The sequence below is a fragment of the Saimiri boliviensis genome, chromosome 11 (assembly GCF_048565385.1).
Source record: "Saimiri boliviensis isolate mSaiBol1 chromosome 11, mSaiBol1.pri, whole genome shotgun sequence".
NCBI lineage: Eukaryota > Metazoa > Chordata > Mammalia > Primates > Cebidae > Saimiri > Saimiri boliviensis.
The window spans coordinates 90,096,388-90,118,798 of NC_133459.1; the positions used below are offsets into that span (position 1 = coordinate 90,096,388).

At 37.4% G+C, this 22,411-nt stretch overlaps 1 non-coding gene and 1 pseudogene across 1 annotated transcript; one reads left to right on the top strand and one right to left on the bottom strand.

Annotated features, from left to right (window-relative positions):
* Window positions 1-8,492: 8,492 nt before the first annotated feature.
* On the bottom strand, window positions 8,493-10,499 carry LOC101027747 (coiled-coil domain-containing protein 144A-like; annotated as a pseudogene).
* A 9,161-nt stretch (window positions 10,500-19,660) lies between these two features.
* LOC141580501 (18S ribosomal RNA) lies at window positions 19,661-20,122 on the top strand. The gene has a single exon (XR_012512669.1). It is a non-coding gene; the product is annotated as an 18S ribosomal RNA (ribosomal RNA).
* Window positions 20,123-22,411: the final 2,289 nt, after the last annotated feature.

Below are 22,411 nucleotides of genomic sequence, written 5' to 3' on the forward strand. Positions count from 1 at the left end.
ATACTTAGGAATGCATCTAACCACGGAGATGAAACGAGTTTGAAAGGAGAACTACAAAACATTGCTGAAAAAAGTCATGACACCAAATAGAAGACACCAAAAAAATGCAGAAACATTCCATGCTTACAGATTAGAAAAATCAGTATCAGTAAAATGGCCACACTGCCCAAAGCAATCTGCAAATTCAATGCTATTCCTATCAAACTACAAATGTCATTTTTCACAGCATTAGAAAAAACTATTCTAAAATTTCATGAGTAACCAGAAAAGAGACCAAGCACCCACAACCATCCTAAGCAAAAAGAACAAAACCTGACGCATCACACTGCCCAACTTCAAACTATACTACAGTAAACAAAGGCTACAGTGAACAAAACAGCATGGTACTGGCACAAAAACAGACACACAGACCAATGAAACAGAATAGAGAGTCCAGAAACAAAGCCACAAGCCTGTAACCATTTGATCTTTGATAAAGCCAACACAAATAATGCAACAGGGAAAGGACTCTCTATTCAATAAATGGTGCTGGGATGACTTGCTATCCATACACAGAAATCTGAAACTTGACCCCTAGCTATCACCACATATAAAAAATGAATGAAAGCTGAATTACATTCTTAAAGATCTCTTAACTATAAAAAACCTACAAGAAAACCAAAGAAACATACTATTTGAAATCAGCCTCTGAATATAATTTATGAATAAGTTGTCAAAGCAACTGCAACAAAAGTAAAAATGAAATGTTGGGACCTAGTTAAACAAAGTAGCTTCTGCATAGAAAAAGGAACCATTCAAGAGACTAAATAGGCAACCTAAATAATGAAAGAACGTATTTAAAAGCTAAGCATTAAACAAAGTTCTAATATCCAGAATCTATAAGAAACTTAAATCAACAAGCAAGAATTTAAAAAAATATATAAAAGCAGGCAAAATACATAAACAGACATTTCCCAAAAAAAGACAGAAAAGGGGAGGGCAAACGTGAAAACAAAAAAGCTCATCTCACTAATCATCAGAGAAAAGCAAATCAGAGCCACAATGAAATGCCATCTCATACCAGACATAATGGCTATTACTAAAAAGTCAAAAAATAAGCAACATCAACCCAGATTTTGGCAGAGCTGCTACAGTGAAAAGGGACTTCGAATACACTGCTGTAGAAAATGGTAAATTCATTCAGCCACTGTGGAAAGCAGTTTGGAGATTTCTGTCACGGAACTAAAAATAGAACTGCCTTCAAGCCAGCAATCCCATTAGTGGGTTAAATACCCACTCCCTCCCAAAAATCGTTCTACCAAAAAGACACACCCATGTGTTCGCTGCAGCACTATTCACAATAGCAAAGATATGGAATCAATCCAGAAGCCCATCAATAGTGCACAGGATTAAAAAAATGTAGCACACATAAAATATGTAATATTATGCAGCTATAACAAGAACAAAATACTGTTCTTTGCAACAACATGGAGGTAGCTAGAGGCCATTATCCTAAGCAAACTGATGTGGAAACAGAAAACCAAATACTACATGTCTCACTTGTAAGTGGGACCTAAACATTGGGTCCACATGGACATAAAGAGGGGAGAAACAGACAGTGGGGACTACAAGAAGAGGGAATGGGTTGGGATAATGGTTGAAAAATGACTTCCCAGGTACATGCTCACTACCTCTGTGATAGGTTCAATTGCACCCTAAACCTAATCATTATGCAATATACCTTTGTAACAAACCTGCACATGTACCCGCTAAATCTAAAATAAAAGTTAAGAAAGAGGCGGTGGCTATGCCTGTAATCCCAGCACTTTGGGAGGCCAAAACAGGCAGATCACGAGGTCAAGAGATCGAGACCATCCTGGCCAACATGGTGAAACCCCGTCTCTACTAAAAAATACAAGAATTAGCTGGGCATGGTGGCATGCACCTGTAGTTTCCAGCTACTCGGGAGGCAGAATTGCTTGGACCCGGGAGGCAGAGATTGCAGTGAGCCGAGATTGCGTCACTACGCTCCAGCCTGGGACCTGAAGACAGTGAGTCTCTGTCTCAGAAGAAAAAAAAAAAAAGAAAAAAAAAGAAAGAAAGAGAAAGAATAAAGAAGATGAAAATAAAATGCCCTTTATAACTTGCACCAGAAAACACCAATAACATTCTTCACAGAAATTGATAAAACAATCCTAAAATTTATATGGAACCACAAAAGCGCTACACTAGACAAGCCAAGTCTGAAGGAAAAGAACAAAGCTGGAAGCATCACTCTACCTCCAGCTTTGTTTTGAAATCTACCTGACTTGAAAATATATTACAAGCTTACAGTAACCAAAAAAGTCTTGGTCCTGGTATAAAAACAAAATTAAATCAGTGGAACAGAATAGAGAACCCAGAGATAAATCCACATATTTACAGACACCTGATTTTCAACAAAGGTGTCATGAACATACATTGGGGAAAGAACCCTCTCTTTGACAAATGAAGCCAGGGAAACTGGATATTTGTAAAAAGAAGAATAAAACCAGGTCCCTGTCTTTCACCATGTACAAAAATTAACTCAAAATGTATTAAAGACTTAAACATGAGATCCAAAATTATAAAACAACTACAAGAAAATATAGGAAAAATGCTTCATGACACTGGTCAAGGCAAAGATTTTACAGCTAAGTTATCACAGGAATATGCAAAAAAAGCACAGGCATAAAAACAAAAATAGACAAGTGAGGCTGTTTTAAAATTATGTTTCTTCACAGCAAATCCAACAACCAACAATCTGTAGGATGGGAGACAATATTTACAAATCTATTCATCTGAAAGATTCTAATATCTAGAAAGATCTAATATCTAGAATATACCAGGAACTTAACACAACAGTAAAAACAGTTAATAATCCCCTAATGTGGACAAAGAATTTAAATACACATTTCTAAAAAGAAGAGGTACAAATGGCCAACAAATATATGGAAAAGTACTCAACATCACTGACATCAGGAAAACGGAAATAAAATTCCAAATGAGATATCATCTCACCACAGTTAGAATGGCTACTATATGTATTTAAAAAAAAAAAAAAAAAAAGTAAAAAATCCCAGTGAGGTTGGAGAGAAAAAGAAAACTCTTATGCACTCATGGATAGAATGTAAACTAGTATAGCCATTATGAAAAACTGTGGAAGTTTCATAAAAAAAAAAAAAAAAAAAAAACAACTAAAAATTGAAGTGTCATATGATCCAATAGTCCCACTACTATTTATCCAAAAGAAAGAAATTCAGTATATCAAAGGGATACCAGGATCCCCATGTTTATTGCAGCACTATTCACAATAACCAAAATATAGAATCAACCTAAATGTTCATCAACAGATGATTGTGATTGTGGTTGATGAGTAAAGCAAATGTGATATATGTACACAGTGGAATACTATTTAGCCATAAAAAAGAATAAAATCATGCAATTTACAGCAACATGAATGAAAACATTAAGTGACATTAAGTGAAATAATTCAGGCACAGAAAAATAACTACTGTAGGTTTTGACTCAGGTGAAAGCTAAAATTAAAAAAAAAAATTGGAAGTAGAGAGTAGAATTGTGGGTAACAGGCTGAGAAAGATAAGGGGGAGTGGAAGATGGGGAGAGGTTGTTTAATGGATACAAAATGATAGCTAGAGGGGGGAATGAATTCTAGTGTTCTTCTGCATTGTAGGGTGAATATGTTTTTTTTTTTTGAGACAGAGTCTCACTCTCTCACTCAAGGTGGACTGCAGTGATGCAATCTCAGCTCACTCCAACCTTTGCCTCTGGGGCTCAAGCCATTCTCCTGCCTCAGCCTCCCTAGTAGCGAGGATTACAGGTGCCCATCACCACACCTGGTTTGGTTAACTAATAGTTTTAAAAAGCTAGAGGAGTGGATTTTCAAAGTTCACAGCACAAAGAAATGGTAAATGTTTGAGGTGATGGATATGTTAATTAGTCTGATTTGACCATTATACATTGTTTACACATATCAAAATATCACTGTGTGTACCATAAATATGTACAGGTATATGAGTCCACAAAAAATAAAAGGAAGCCAGGTGTGGTGTCACAGGCCTGTCTCAGCTACTTGGAAGACTGAGGCAGGAAGAATTCCTGAGCCATGGTGGTCAAGGCCAGCCTGGGCAACATAGCAAGACACCATGTCTAAAAAAATGCATAAATAAAAATAAAAACAAAATCATTCACCCTATATATAGACTATGGGTGAAACTTAATGGTTTGCTTCTAATGAACAGAATGTGTTAAAAGTGATAACACCATGTGACTTCCAACATTAGGTTAGAAGAAGCTCTCTACCACAGACTGCTCACCTTGGAACCCAGCCTCCATGTTGTGGGGAAACTTAGCAACAAAGAGAACCTAGGATTTCCAGTGTAGAATATTTGGGTATCCTGCCCCAACTAAAGTTCCAACCAACAGCTGCCATAAGCAGCAGACATCTTAGTGAACAAATCTTCAGATGATTCTAGTCCCTCAGCCTTTGATTTATCCCAAGTAAAACTGAAGGGAGCAGAGGCAAGCTGTCCTGGCCAAGGTTTTCCCAAACCACAGATTGGTGAGCTAAACCAATGTTCTAAGCCACTCAAATTTGGGTAATTTGAGTGGAAAAAAATAACCAGAAAAATAAATTTAAACAAGAAGACAATAAGCAATAGAGTAACAGACCCAGTAGAAATTAGTCTCCTTTAAAGCAAAAGCTAACAAATGTTGAGGTTAATTTATTAATGACAGCGCTGATGGGAAGCAGTGGAACTTTTCTAATTGTATGAATTAGAAAAGCCAATTTATATGATAAATATATATAATTTATATGATAAACTTCCTCCTCAGTAGTTCTTATGTCTTTCCATGAGACGTTAAGAGGAAGACATAAGAACTACTGAGGAGGAAGTTTAGAAACAGTTCTTATTAATTACAAATTCTGATGACTAAGCCAGTGAAGCTTTTAGAATTTGTCCCCCAAGTTATGAAATAAGGAAGATGAGGAAGAAAGGAGATACATAATTTGAAGTATAAAGTTGAAAAAACTAGAAATATTTGATTAATAACCAAAAATCAGACATTGTACCTGATTTCCAGGAACCGAAATTCTGAAAGTAATAAGCAGCTTTGGATATTCATTCATCAATCTAGGATTCACTCTTCATTTTCATTTCCTCAATGAAGTAATTTAAAAAATCATGGAATCAGTTTTAACAATCTCAAAAGTAAAACAAATATAGTGTCCTTTGAGTGTTAAGCTATTCAATGCAATTTCTTCTTTACCTCATCTGTATGGAGAAGGGAAGAGCAGCTCATCTTAAAGTGCTTCTCCATATCATATAAATTGGTTCTGAAATTTTGAAATTCATACAACTAATTTGACTCTGTTTCTGACAAATGCCTGGACATTACCTGATTTCCAGCTGCTGCACTCCTGGAAGTTTTCTTTGAATAGGTTGAGGTATTTATTCAATGAATTGTGTATTGAGCTAGAAAAGCATAGCTACGCATCTCCATTTAAGCAAAAGGAGGTAAATGCAGGGAACTCTGGTTTCTGAGAATGTAGGATCTGTGCCAAGAAGATTATTCAGGCCTGGGATTGTATAGGAGAACCAGGTGCCGGGTCAAAAGAGGATCTAACTGTGAACTGCAACATGATAAATTAGCTCAGTTTCCAAGGAGGAAAAATGACAGCCCAGACTTAATCTTGAGCTTTATAGATAGTTCAAATCTACAAGTGACTCTATGAGTTATAACGAGCTAATAAAACATAATGCAACAAATAGTAGACACAGTCAGCAGATCCTGTGGCCAAGATTTTATGGAAATGGGAGTGAAGAGAGAGGCACTGGGTGAGAGACAAAAGGTGTGACTGGAGAAAAATAATTAATGGGATCTGTCTTTGTAAGCCTGACTCTCATCATGTCATGGAGTCAGCAAGGCATAAGCTGGCCATACACTACTTCAAGAAGCAAAAAGTGAAATTAAAGACATTCTACTACTTGAATTTCTATTCTTACATAAAACAACTCATAATAAGCAACAGGACTGAAAATGAATTCTCCATAAATGTGATTCGGTACTGGCTCAACATGTTAGAATTGAGAATCCAAAAACAAACCTACATTTTTATGGTAAACTGATTTTCAAAAAGGGTATAAAAAAAGTAAATGAGAAACGAATAGATTTTTCGACAAATGGTGCTGGGACAACTGTATATCCATGTGCAAAAGAATAAAGGTGGATTTCCACCAAATGTCATATATAAAAGTAACTAAATAGAACCACTGAATGTAAGAACAAAAATTATAAAATTCCTAGGAGAACACAGCCATAGATCTTTGTGACTGCAGAAAAATAGATTAACTGGACTTCATCAAAATGCGAGACTTCTGTGCTTGAACAGAGACCATTAAGAAAGTGAAAAGGAGGCTGGGCATGGTGGCTTACACCTGTAATCCCAACATTTTGGGAGGCCGAGGTGGGAGGATTGCTTGAGCTCAGGAGTTCAAGATCAGCCTGGGCAGCATAGTGAGACCTTCTCTCTACAACTTAAAATTATATACATTTTAAAAACATAATAAATCATAAGAAAGAAAGTAAAAAGGAAAGCCATTGAAAATACTTGGAAACAATATATCTGATAAGGGACTTACACCTAGAGTATATAAAGAACTCTTAAAATTCAGAACTTTAAGATAACCCAATTTTAGAGTGGGCAAATGATTTGAATAGACATTTCCCAAAGAAGATATACAAATGGCTCATAAACACATAAAAAGAGGCTTAAAGTCATTCATCATTAGGGAAATATGAATCAAAACCACAATGACATGACACCACTTTATACCTCTGGGTTGGAATCCTTTTTCAATCAAAAATATGAAAAATGTTGGCAACGATGTGGTGAAGTTAGAACCCTCATGCAATGCTGATGAGAATGTAAAATGGTGCAACCACTTTGAAAAGCAGACTGTCAGCTCCTCAAAAGCTTAAGCATAGAGTTACTATATGACCCAGAAATTCAACTCCTAAGTATATACCCAAGAGAAGAACACATATGCAAACACAAAAACTTGTACATAAAAGTTCACAGCAGCATGATTAATAGCCAAAACATGGAAACAACCCAAAGGTCCATCAGGTGACAAATGGCTAAATAAAATGAGTGGCATATCCATACAGTGGAACAATATTCAGCAGAAAGATGAAATTAAGTACTGATACATGTTACACAATGAACCTTTAAAATGTTATGCTAAGTAGACAAAGCCAGTCACAAAAGACCACCACATATTATGTGATCCAGTTGATATGTGGTGTCCAGAATGGGCTAATCTATGGAAACAAAATAGATTGCTGATTCTTCTCAGGGTCATGAAAATGTCCTACAACTGATGATGGCGATGGTTAGGCAACTCTGCTACTATACTAAGAGACCATGAATTGTACACGTTCTGTGAGTAAACTATGTGGTATAAGAATTTTGTCTCAGTAAAGTTTTATTTAAAAATTCAGTGGTAGGATCTAGATACATCTCTTAATTCTCTACTTTGGATGTACATACTATAGGTGATTTGTTAAAAAGCACAATATATTTAAAATGAAAGGAAAATGAAGAAAGTGCCTAACATTTTAAGTAGTTTTTTTTTTTTTTTTTTTTTTTTTTTTTTTTTTTTTTTTTGAGATGGAGTTTTGCTCTTGTTACCCAGGCTGGAGTGCAATGGCACGATCTCGGCTCACTGCAACCTCCGCCTCCTAGGTTCAGGCAATTCTCCTGTCTCAGCCTCCTGAGTAGCTGGGATTACAGGCACGCACCACCATGCCCAGCTAATTTTTTGTATTTTTAGTAGAGACAGGGTTTCACCTTGTTGACCAAGATGGTCTCGATCTCTTGACCTTGTGATCCACCCGCCTTGGCCTCCCAAAGTGCTAGGATTGCAGGCTTGAGCCAGCGCACTTGGCTCTTAAGTAGTTTTTAAATTAAAACATTTGCATTTTGGAGAACAGTACTATGACCTTTCTGTACAAGTTATCCTGAAATTCATGAAATAAATATATACAGATTCTGTACGCATTTACAAAAGTAAAGATAAGAAATAAGACAGTTTCTGAAACATCCTATTAAACATCCTATGATTTAATCTGGCCTACCTAACCATGGCAATAGAGAAATCACTAAAAAATACTTCACAGAAGTATTTTTTAAATACTTTAAAAAGCCTCTCAACTTCTGTGAGGAATACTAATAATTCCCAACTTTGCTAAGGATCTTTGGAAATGATCCTTATTTTTAAAATGTATGTACTTATCAGGAGAAAAGGACAGAATGAAAGCTAGAGGTTAAGAAACAAGTGCATTATAAAGATAAAATTATAAAACAAATTATAATAAAAATACAAAAGAAAGCTGTCCACTTCAGTTAGTATCCTAAAACATTTGACACTATTTCACCACCTACAGATTAACTGTAGACATGTTAGTTTTCATACATACTTCACTGCTGATTTGACCCATTTCTTCTTTGAATCCTGTGTCTCATCTAAATTAAATGATGTAGCCTCTGCTGTTGGTTGTTGTTTTAGGGGATCAGTCCATTCTAGTTGAAGTTGTCTCATAACTACCTGTGAAAGTATTTTTGTTACTGATTATAAATCACCTTATTATTAAATTATGGTAATAAGATTTAACTCTAACATACACACTTTGAAAAACATCGACACATATATGGATTCACCTTTTCCTCGTGTGCACACATTCTTGTTTATTACTGAATTCAGTTAGGGACACAGAAGGTGCTATCTTTCTGCCATATTGGTTTTTTGTTAACTTAGACAATAGATTCAGCCCACTGTTCACTCATCCCTGAAACATCTGGAATGCTTAACAACCTACTGAAGTCTCAAAAAGAAATCAGTATGTGGGTGAGGCTGCTGGTGGTACATCCCACACTGTGAAATGTTTTCCCTCTTTTTTTATTAGAAGCTCCAATCAACTTCAGAATTCCTTGCATATTCAGTTGCCTGCTCAGATCCTTCCAAAAGATTCCTATCTCAGAATACAAGTAAACTTCCAATGGCCTTTGAGGCCCTGGGTAACCTGGTCTTTATCTCCCTCTCAGCTTCTACAAGAGTCTACCCTACTCAGTCCATTTTCGCTATGTGTGAAACCTGCCACCTCTCATTAGTTTAAAAATGGGGACTCAATGCCAAACAAATAAATCACAGATAAACACAGTTACCTTTGTACTGGTCAAAGTTATATCTGAATGACAGGCAGTAAGCCTTGAAGTGAAAATTTTGAGCAAATTGTTTGTAAAAACATTCAAAGTAAAATTAAAAATACCAGTGGTAAGATTAAATCTAACATAGCTTTGCTGAAATTCACGTCTGCCCCAAATTATGATTTATTAAAAAGTAAATGCCTTTAAAGAATTGAGAGGTCATAACAAGTAATTTGAGAATGAAATCATCTCAGATTTAAGTCAAATTGATATGAATAAAAATAAAATTATACCAACTTAAATACATTACAAAACTACTGAAGGAAAATTATTGTGGAAATATACACTGAAGTATAGCAGTATACTTCAGTTGACCTGGAAAATCTGGAATTAATGGTCAAAGTAACCCTCCTAACTGAATCTTAATTTCAAAATATTCATGTCAAGTATAAGCATTTCTGTGTATCTACTTCATCATGGTCTTCAAACATGGCCATATAAAGGCATTGCAGTGTTCATTTCAGCAGCATAAGACTACATTATGAATGTTAATCTGTACCTGTTAACACTGTAACTGAACTTAAAATTTTATAGGTGACACAGTTTCTTTACTCAAACTATCTTTCAGTTTTAACAGCAAATATATTTATGATCTATATATTTTTATATTCACCTAGATAAAACATTTAGCCATAATCAAATATTACTTTAAATTTTCTTTTAGGAAGGTTGAAAAATATTTATCTTTCTTAATACTTACTTTTCTTCCTGGTTTCTCTTTCTCACACTGATGCATACCGTTTTTTAAATAATTACATTCGTCCAGCCATTCCTTGTTCTCTTGTAGTGGAAGACTCTGCTTTTCACTCTCAGCTCGAAGATTTCTGGCAACAGCCTGAAACTGGTCATGGAAAGTACTGATTGTCTTTTCTTGTCTGTTCCCTTTCTTGTAAGCATCATCCAGTTGCTGTCGAAGCAACGTATTTTCATTTTGTAGCTGAAATCATCTCTCCTCTACAGATTCCTGCTTTGCAATGTGTTTCTTCAGTTTGCTTTGTTCAGTTTGGTACATTTGTTCAATTTCTTTCTTCTGACACTGTGTTAGGCTGAGGTCTCTTTGCACACCCTCCAAAATCAAATTTGTTTCTTCGACAGCACTTGTTGTGTTACGGAGCTGAATTTGTAGGCTGTTGATTTTATTTTCAACATTAGAAAGTTTTTGAGAAAGAATCTCATTCATAGCTCGTAGGTCAAACATATCAGCCTTCATTTTGTCCTGTAAATCAATCCACTCTTGTCTTATTCTCAGCAAATCAAGGTTTAGGTCTCTTTGTGTCTGACTTTGATCACAGTTACATAGGGCAGCAGGCAGTCTACAATGGTATGATTCCAATTCTATTTCCAGTCTTCCTTGGTTTTGTTTTTCATTCTCCAGTTCAGAATTGAGTATTTTGTTCTCAGCTGCCAAATCGTTCAGTTGTCCACTGTACTAAAATACTGTTTTTGTTAATGTTTCCTCATTTAGTTTAATAATTTTTTGAAGGTTATCATTATTCTCTTTCACAGGTTCAATGTCCTCAAAATATTTCTTTTCCTTTTGCTGGTTCTGATTTGTTTTGTATCTATTTCCAGTCTCAGCAAGGCAATTTCTTCCTGCAACATGCAATTTTCATGCAAGAGATCCCTTTCTTTCTTATGCCTATGAGAAATCTACATAAGAAAGGAAAACATTTAGTAGCACTCAATAAAATGACATATCATGACTTCCTCTGAAATTAAATAACCTGTACATGTATACAATGAAAAGACTTCCATAAATGGATATTCAACTGGAAAAAAGTATTGGATTGAAACTTCAAATCTCATAGGGCATAAATTCCCAAAACTTCATAAGTTTGTCCGGAACCAATGAATCCATGAATGGAAAATATAAATGACTAGATAATTTTAAGCATCTCAGAATTGGAAAAGACCAAATTACAACCAATTCAAAGGCATAAAACAAAAGATTAATAAATTTGGCTACATTAAAAATGTAGCTTTATGGCTGGGTACAGGCTCATGCCTGTAATCCCAGCACTTTGGGAGGTGGAGGCGGTGGATGATGAGGTCAGGAGTTTAAGGACAGCCTGGCCAACATGGTGAAACCCCATCTCTACTAATAATACAAAAATTAACTGGGCATGGTGGTGGGTGCCTGTAATCCCAGTTACTTAGGAGGCTGAGGCAGGAGAATCACTGAAACTGGGAGACAGAGGTTACAGTGACCCAAGACTGTGCCACTGCACCCCAGCCTGGGAGACAGAGCAAGACTTTATCTCCAAAAAAAAGTTGGCTTTACACTTTGACATCTAACCTATACACCACCCCATAGTAAAAGCTATAGCTTTGCATGTATCTGGACATGAGGAGGAAAAGTGAAATTTATAAAAAGACATTAATTTAAAATAAATAATAACCTTAAGAGTAGGCCACAAAAATAGTTATAAAGAGCAGAGGAGCAAGTCAACCACCCCTCCCAGCCTAAATTGCCTGAAGTTAGCTAAAGGAGACCTAGTATAGCCTCCCCCTTCCAAGATAAGGCACCCAAGCATATCTTTGCACCCGCAGCTCACAAGCATATTTCTGCAAAACAAAAAAACCCAAAAAACAAAAAACCTGTTCTCTTCCCCAGCTACCAGCCGTGGGAATGAGACAGCCATGGGAGCGAGATAACCGCATAGAAATTATAAGTATTCTCAAGGTTGTAAACTTGCCACAAGTCAATGACTAACTCTCTTTGTTTAAACCTACTTTTTCTCCTGCCTTATCTTCCCATGCCAAAACTAATACAAACAAGGAATGTTCCTTTGTGTGGGGCTGGCAGCCATTACAGGCAGTAAGGCCACTGTCAGCTGGAGCTCCAATAAAGAGGTTCTCTTGTGTCTCTTGGTCTCTCTGTTCTTCTCGGCTTGAATTTCCACAACCAATCTCACCTAATATCATCTCTACTATGTTTGGAAGGCATAATATTATCACTATTTATTATAGCAACACTCACAACCTTAAATATACACTTAATATATATAATACCGATTATCCTACTAGTATTCGCTGCATGCGAAGCTGCAGTAGGTTTAGCCTTATTAATCTTAATTTCTAATCTGTATGGTCCAGAATATGTGCCAAATTTAAATTTACTTCAGTGTTAAAAATTATCTTACCAACAATCATATTTCCAATAATATGATTTTCAAAGTCATGTAATGTGAATTAATATAATAATCTGCAGCCTATTAATTAGTGCTTTTGCCCTTATACTCCTATATCTACCAAATAGTTCATGTAATTTATCACTAGCCTTCTTCTCAGATCCATTAACATCACCTCTCCTAACCCTAACAACCTATTACCTCTAATAATCTTAGCAACACAACAACACCTCTACAACAATTCCCTCCCACAAAAAAACTATATATCTCAATATTAATTTTTTTTACAAATATCCCTAATCATAACATTTACAGCTACAAAACTAATCCTATTTTATATCCTATTTGAAACTACCCTAATCCCTACCTTAGTTATTATTACCCGCTGGGGGTATCAACCAGAGTGCCTCAATGCTGGCTCATACTTCTTATTCTACACACTAGCAGGATCTCTTCCATTACTTATTACACTCCTCTATCACTTAAGCAGCTTAGGATCCTTAAATATACTGGCAATAATAGTTAATACCAAAGAATTATTACTCTCCTGAACTAATAATGTTATATGGTTAAGGTACATAATAGCCTTTACAGTCAAAATACCCCTGTATGGAATTTACCTATGACTACCCAAAGCCCATGTCGGAGCCCCAGTAGCTGGCTCAATAGTACTTGCAGCAGTCCTGCTAAAACTAGGTGGCTACGGCATGATACGAGTCACCCCTATTCTTAACCCCTTTACAGAAAAAATAAGCTACCCCTTCCTTATTCTATCTGTATGAGGTACAGTTATAACAAGTTCTATCTGCTTACGACAAGTGGACCTAAAAGCACTCATTGCCTACTCTTCCATTAGCCATATAGCACTTGTTATCTTAGTTATCCTCATTAAAACCCCTGAAGCTTTACTGGTGCAAGAATCTTAATAATTGCCCATGGATTTACTTCATCCCTAATATTTTGCCTGGCAAACTCAAACTACGAACGAATTCACAGTAGAACTATAATATTCACCCGAGGCCTCCAAACACTATTCCCACTCTTAGCTCTCTGATGACTTCTAGCAAACGTTACCAATCTCGCTTTACCCCCAACTATTAACTTAGTGGGGGAACTACTTACAATCTTCTCCTCCTTCTCCTGATCCAAATTTACTATTATATTTACGGGATTCAACATACTAATTACAGCTCTATACTCACTACATATATTTACTTCAACACAGCAAGGGCCATTAACATACAGTACTAGCAATGTAAAACCCATATTTACATGAGAAAATACACTAATACTAATATATATGGCACCAATCTTCCTCCTCACCTTAGACCCCAAGGTGATTATAGGATCAGCACCCTGTAGCTATAGTTTAATCAAAACATTAGATTGTGAATCTAATAATAGAAGATTATAACTTCTTAACTACCGAGAAAGCATGCAATAACTGCTAACTCATGCCCCCAAGCCTAACAGCTTGGCTTTCTCAACTTTTAAAGGATAGTAATCCATTGGTCTTCGGAGCCAAAAACAATTGGTGCAACTCCAAATAAAAGTAAAAATGGACTCTTCCATCACTCTAATAATATCAATCCCCCCACTAGCACCCATCATAATTACTTTAATTAATCCTGACAAAAACCTCTTATACCCACATTATATAAAACTAGCCATTTACCATTAGCATCCTATCCATGATAGTATTTATTTTTACAGGCCAAGAATCAATAATTTCAAACTGACATTGAATAACAATCCAAACTATTAAGCTATCACTAAACTTTAAACTAGACTTCTCCATAATATTTACCCCCATATCACTATTCGTTACCTGGTCAATCATAGAGTTCTCAATATGGTACATAAGCTCAGACCCAAACATTAACCAATTCCTCAAATACTTCCTCATTTTTCTTATCACAATACCAATTTTAATTACCGCTAATAATCTGTTTCAAGTTTTTATTGGATGAGAAGGAATAGGCATTATATCCTTTCTACTGATGATATGGCCGAACAGACGCCAACACAGCAGCCCTGCAAGCAATTCTATACAACCGCATTGGAGATATCGGCTTTATCCTAGCAATAGCATGATTCTTTTTATACTCTAATTCATGAGATTTTCAACAAACATTTATTCTTAACTCCACCCCAAACTCCTTTCCCCTAATAAGCCTCCTCCTAGCAGCAATAGGAAAATCAGCCCAATTTGGTCTCCACCCATGACTACCCTCTGCCATGGGAGGACTCACCCATTTCAGCTTACTTCACTCCAGCACAGGTATTTTTCTAATTATCTGCTTTCATCCCCTAATTGAAAACAATTTGCTTATTCAAGGGGCTATTACTACCCTATTTACAGCATCTGTGCTCTAACACAAAATGATTTTTAAAAGATTGTAGCCTTTTCAACCTCAGGCCAACTAGGCCTCCTAATAGTAACAGTTGGCATTAATCAACCACACCTAGCCTTTCTTCATATCTGTACCCACGCCTTTTTCAAAGCTATACTGTTTCTATCTGCAAGATCTATTATTCACAGCCTCAACAATGAGCAAGATATTCAAAAAATAGGAGACCTATTTAAAACCTTACCCTTCACTGCTTCCTCCCTCGTTATTGGCAGCTTTGCACTTATAGGAGCACCCTTCCTTACAGGTTTCTACTCAAAAGATCTAGTCATAGAAACTGCCAACACCTCGTATACCAGCCCCTGAGCACTTACAACTACTCTTGTAGCCACCTCACTTACCGGGATATACAGTATCCGTATTATTTTCTATACTTTAATGGGATGCCCTCGCTTTACAGCTTTAGCCTCAATTGACGAAAATAATCCCCTGCTAATAAACCCAATTAATAGCCTAGAAGTGGGCAGCATTTTTGCTGAGTTTCTTATTTCTAATTGTGTTCCTCCTGCCTCGAATCCTCAAGTCACTATACCCCATTACCTCAAACTTACAGCTTTAGGCGTAGCTATTTTAGGGCTCCTTCTAGCAACAGAACTTAAGTTTCATAACTGACAATATAAAATTAAGCACCCCAGTAAAAACTTACTACTTCTCTAACATACTAGGCTTTTACTCAATCACTACTCATCGCTTAAACCCCCATTCAAGCTTAACCACAAGCCAAAACTTCACCTCTACCTTACTAGACCGATTTTGACTAGGAAAATCTATACCAAAAATAACAATGCAGACCCAAATCTCAATCTCTACAACCACATCAACTCAAAAAGGCCTAATCAAGCTCAATGTCTTATCCTTCTTTATTCCACCCACTCTGGCACTACTCTTAACTATCTAACCCCCTCCCCGAGTTAACTTAATTGCAATATGCATACCCATGAACAAAGCCCAACAAGTAAATAAAACAACTCAAACACCATAATTATGTAAAGCAGCAACACCTGTAGGATCTTCACGAATCAACCCTGGCCCCTCACCCTCATAAATTATTCCACTCGCCACAGTCTTACAATTAACAGTAACTTCTACTGTTTTATTGGGATCACCACCAAATAATAATACTATCATTGTTTCCATCACTAAACCCAACATAAATATTCCTAAAATATCAATACTTGATACTCATGTTTCAGGATACTCATCAATCGCCACTGCCGCAGTATAAGCAAAACCAACCATTATACCACCTAAATAAATTTAAAAAACCATAAGCCCCATATAAGATCCACCGAACTATAATGTAATTACACAACCTACAGCAACACTAAAAATTAGCACTAACCCCCCATAAATAGGTGAGGACTTAGAAGAAAACCCTACAAACCCCATTACTAAAATAATACTTAATGAAAATAAAGCATATGTCATTATTCCCACATGGGTTATAACCATGACTAATGATATGAAAAACCATCACTGTATTTCAACTATAAGAATCCTAATGACTTCCCCCCACCCCCCCCGCCCCCCCACCCCCGCACAAAACACATCTACTAACAAAAATTATTAACAACTCATTTATTGACCTCCTCACACCACCTAACATTTCCTCTTGATGAAATTTCAGCTCACTTCTAGGTACCTGACTAATTATTCAAATTACTACAGGCTTATTCTTGGCCATACACTACACACCAGATACCTTAACCACCTTCTCCTCAGTTGCCCACATCACCCGAGATATTAATTATGGCTGAATAATCCGCTACTTACATGCCAATGGCACCTCCATATTCTTCGTATGCCTCTTCCTTCATATCGGCCGAGGTCTATGCTATGGATCTTTTCTTTTTCTGAACACTTGAAATACCAGTACAATCCTACTACTTACAACCATAGCCACAGCATTTATAGGTTATGTTCTCCCATGAGGCCAAATATCATTTTGAGGGGCTACAGTAATTACAAACCTTTTATCAACCATCCCCTACATTGGATTCGACCTTGTACAATGGATCTGAGGCAGCTTCTCCGTAGACAAAGCCACCCTTACACGATTCTTTACTTTCCACTTTATCTTACCCTTTATCATTGCAGCCCTAGCAACCATCCATCTTCTGTTTCTGCATGAAACAGGATCAAGTAATCCATCAGGAATGACATCCAACCCCGATAAAATTATATTTCACCCCTACTATACAACTAAAGATATCCTCGGACTAATTTTTCTTTTCCTGTCTCTAATAAGCCTAACCTTATTTACATCTGACCTTTTAACTGACCCAGACAACTATACGTTAGCCAATCCCCTCAATACTCCACCCCACATCAAGCTAGAATGATACTTTCTATTTGCATATGCAATCTTATGATCTATTCCCAACAAACTGGGAGGTGTCCTAGCTCTTGTACTCTCTATTCTAATTCTTTCAATACGGAGTTTCGCTCTAGTTACCCAGGCTGGAGTGCAATGGCGCAATCTCGGCTCACTGCAACCTCCGCCTCCTGGGTTCAGGCAATTCTCCTGTCTCAGCCTCCTGAGTAGCTGGGATTACAGGCACACGCCACCACGCCCAGCTAACTTTTTGTATTTTTAGTAGAGACGGGTTTTCACCTTGTTGTCCAGGATGGTCTCGATCTCTTGACCTCATGATCCACCCACCTCGGCCTCCCAAAGTACTGGGATTACAGGCGTGAGCCACCATGCCCGGCTATTCTAATTATTATAATTATCCCCATTATACACCTATCCAAACAACAAAACATAGCATTCCAACCAATCGCCCAAATCCTATTCTGAACCCTAGTAGCCAATCTACTTATACTCACATGAATTGGAGGCCAACCAGTCGAATACCCCTTCATAACTACTGGCCAAACCGTACCCTTTATATATTTCCTTATTATTATTACCCTAATCCCCCTCTCAGCCTTAATTGAAAACAAACTACTTAAGTGATAAATGTCCTTGTAGTATAATTTAATACCCAAGTCTTGTAAACCAGAAAAGGAGATACACCCACTCCCCAGGACATCAGGGAAAGAATATCTAATTCTACCATCAACACCCAAAGCTGAAATTTTAATCCTAAACTATTCCCTGAATAACTAGCTAATTTATACTATTCATGGCTTAGCAATAAAGTACTTTGCAAGCATACACAATATTTCCGTATTTTATGTAATTAGTACATTATTGTTTGTCCCCATGAATAATACATAGTACTACAAATGCTTAACTATACATAGCACATTACACCAAGACATGCTTAAGATGTTAACAAACGTCTTATGTTTGTTATAAGCAAGCTTATAAGCAAGAACTGTAATCCCACATTGGACTATAACACATTCGAATCTAAACAGCACATAACAAGCGCCCCAGGGCATGGATATTGTCCAGTATATAATATCATTAATTGTACATCCATACCTTAGGTTATTAATCGGGCATAGCACATTCTACTTTGACAGTCCTTCTAACCATGGATAGCCATCGTTATATTCGGTCTCTTAATCTACCATCCTCCGTGAAACCAGCAACCCACCCACATTTGCCACTCTTCTTGCTCTGGGCCCCTATAGACAGGGCTTGGTTATCCTGAAACTGTATCTGGCATTTGGTTCCTACCTCAAGGCCATTCCATTGAGATTGGGTATATAGTCTTCTTAAATAAGACATCTTGATGGTGTGGCGCTATCACCCTCTTAACTGCGTCACAGGATGCATAGGGTGCCTGAGTGGGGAAAGGGTGGGGGGAATCATCAGCATTGCTGTAGGCTCCAGTAGGAGTCCCACCCTCGGTCCTGTGGGACCCGAATGTGCTTTGCCAGACCTTATGCTATCATCACACCTGTATTGAATGTCTCGGCCCCCATTCTGACCACTAAGGTGTTAGTCAGTGGTTACAGGACACGATAAATAACTAACTAGTGTTTTACCCAATTAAATCTATAGACCACCTCTCCTACATCCACACGTATATTTACCTATTTCCACTTACCCAACTGCAAATCCAATTTGTATTTTCTGAGGCAGATATCATAAAGAGATATCCCACTATCGGCATTATTTATTTTACAAGTCCTATGAACTGAAAAACATAATTGCTCCACAACTACCCACACACTTCAATAAATAGTACTGCCCATGATTACTCCTCACACACCTCAGATGCTACCCTTCAGAAAACATGCCTATACTAATATAGTAGTAAATTAAATTTTAAGCCCATCTGGCTTATCACTATATACTTATTTAAATTCTAACTTAGTTAATGTAGCTTAATATTTAAAGTAAGACACTGAAAATGTCTAGATGGGTAATTACTGCCCCATAAACACATAGGTTTGGTCCTAGCCTCTCTATTAGCTCTCAGTGAGATTACACATGTAAGCATCTGCAGTCCTGTGAAAATGCCCTCTAGAACACCAGAACATGAGGAGCGAGTATCAAGCACGCACACATGCAGCTCAAAACACTTTGCTTAGCCACGCCCCCATGGGAAAGAGCAGTGACCAACTTTTAGCAATGAACGAAAGTTTAACTAAGCTACACTGACCATCAGAGTTGGTCAGTTTTGTGCCAGCCACCACGGCCATATGATTGACTCAAGTTAATAGAGCCAGGCATAAGGAGTGTTTAAGATTTTATTCCCAATGAAGCTAACCTATAACCAAGTTGTAGAAAACCCCAGTGATAGTAAAATATTCTATGAAAGTGGCTTTAGTATCCTGAATACACTATAGCTAAGGTACAAACTGAGATTAGATATCCCACTATGCTTAGCCCTAAACTTCAATAACTTAACTAACAAAATTATTCGCCAGAACACTACAAGCAATAGCTTAAAACTCTAAGGACCTGGTGGTGCTTTACATTCATCTAGAGGAGAATGTTCCATAATCTATACACCCTCATAAATCTTACCACCTCTGGCCCTCAGCCTGTACACCACCATCTTCAGCAAACTCCTTAAAGATCATAAAGTAAGCAGAAGTATCACCATAAAAACGTTAGGTCAAGTTGCAGCCAATGAAGTGGGAAGAAGTGGGCTACATTTTCTAAATTAGAAAATCACACGATAGCCTTTATGAAATCTAAGGGCCTAAGGTGGATTTAGCAGTAAATCAAGAATAGAGAGCTTGATTGACGCAAGGCCATTGAGCATGCACACACTGCCGGTCACCCTCCTCAACCGTCATATAAAAGTATATTAACAATAAGCCACTATGTACTGATATAGAGGGGATAAGTCATAACATGGTAAGCGTACTGGAAAGTGCGCTTGGTGAATCAAAGTATAGGTTAAATTAAAGCATCCAGCTTACTCCTGGAAGATCTCAGAATAACTGATCGCTTTGAGCTAACTCTAGCCCAAATCCTCATTCAACAATACTATCTAAATACAATGACTAAATCATTTACCTATTACAAAAGTATAAGCGATAGAAATTATATACTAGGTGCAATAGATACGGTGCTGTAAGGGAAAGACAAAAACCTAATAAGCATAAAAAAGAAAAGATAAACCCTTCTACCTTCTGCATAATGAATTAACCAGAAACAACTTTATATAGAGAACTTCAACAACGCCCCCCAAAACCAAGCAAGCTACCCAAGGATAGCTAAAAGAGTGCACCCGTCTATATGGCAAAATAGTGGGAAGATCTGTGGGTAGCGGCGACAAACCTACCGAGCCTGGTGATAGCTGGTTGTTTAAGACAGAATCTTAGTTCAACCTTAAATTTACTTACAGAATTTAGTAAAATATTTCACTACCATAGTTGGCCTAAAAGCAGCCATCAATTAAGAAAGTGTTTGATCCAAGATGGCTGATCACTAACAGCTCGGGATTGTAGCTCCCACTGAAAGCGCAAAGAATGAGAGGACGCCACACCTTCGCATGAATTCTTGTTGCTCACGCACCAGGAGATTCCCAGCGGAGGAGCCCCACGGGTCGCCAGCGCGACTCTTGTGACCGGCGAGGCGGTTTTGCCGGCGCCTCGGAGCGTCGGTTCTTGGTGCAGAGTCGGAAAAGCACCATCAATCTTAACGCCGCTGATTTAGTCGGTGCAGTGGGTTGCTCAGATTTCGGCGCTGAGAATCAGTAAGTTGGACGTCCACTCAGAAACCTAATTACAAAGACGGTGAATTCAAAGACCACAGATGGATAAATTTATAACGAAGGGAGGAAAGCGGCCAAAAAAGGCTGAGAATGCCCAAGATCAGAACGCCTCTCCCTCAACGGGGGATCACAGTTCCTCATCAGCAATGGAACAAGGCTTGATGGAGAACGAGTGTGTTCCAATTACAGAAGCAGGCTTCAAAATGTGGATAATGAGAAACTTCTGTGAATTAAAAGAACTTGTTTTAACCCAATCTAAAGCAACTAAGAACTTTGAAAAAAGATTTGACGAAATGTTAACAAGAATACACAATTTAGAGAGGAATATAAGTGAATTGATGGAGCTGAAAAACACAATAGGAGAACTTCGTGAAGTATGCACAAGTTTTAACAGCCGAATTGATCAAGCAGAAGAAAGGATATCAGAGGTCGAAGACCAACTCAATGAAATAAAACAAGAAGACAAGATTAGAGAAAAAAGGATACAAAGGAACGAGCAAAGTCTCCAAGAAATATGGGACTATGTGAAAAGACCTAATCTACGCTTGATAGGTGTACCTGAATGTGACGAAGAGAATGAATCCAAGCTGGAAAATACGCTTCAGGACATTATTCAGGAAAATTTTCCCAGCCTAGTAAGGCAGGATAATATTCAACTCCAGGTAATACAGAGAACACCACAGAGATATTCCTCAAGAAGAGCAACTCCAAGACACATAATCGTCAGATTCACCAGGGTTGAAATGAAGGAGAAAATACTAAGGGCAGCCAGAGAGAAAGGTCAGGTTACCCACAAAGGGAAGCCTATCAGACTTACAGCAGATCTCTCAGCAGAAACCCTACAAGCCAGAAGAGAGTGGGGGCCAATATTCAACATCCTTAAAGAAAAGAACTTTCAACCCAGAATTTCACATCCAGCCAAACTAAGCTTCACATGTGAAGGAAAAATAAAGTTTTTTGTGAATAAGCAAGCACTCAGAGATTTCATCACCACCAGGCCTGCTTTACAAGAGCTTCTGAAAGAACCACTACACATATGAAAGGAACAAACAGTATCAGCCTTTCTAAAAAAATTATCAAAAAGAGCATCAATATAATGAAGAATTTACATCAACTAATGGACAAAATAGCCAGCTAATGGCAGTATTAAACTCACATATATTATTATTAATTCTAAATTTAAATTGACTAAATCCCCCAATCCAAAGACAGGCAATTTGAATAAAAAACTAAAACCCATCAGTATGCTGCATCCAGATCCATCTCACATTCGAGGATACACAAAGACTCCAAACAAGGGATGGAGAAAGATTTACCAACCAAACAGAGAGCTAAAATAAATAAATAAAAAGCAGAAGTTACAATTAAGCAACAAAGATCAAAAGAAGCAAAGAAGGACATTATATAATGATAAAAGGATCAATGCAACAACAAGAAGAGCTAAAGATCCTA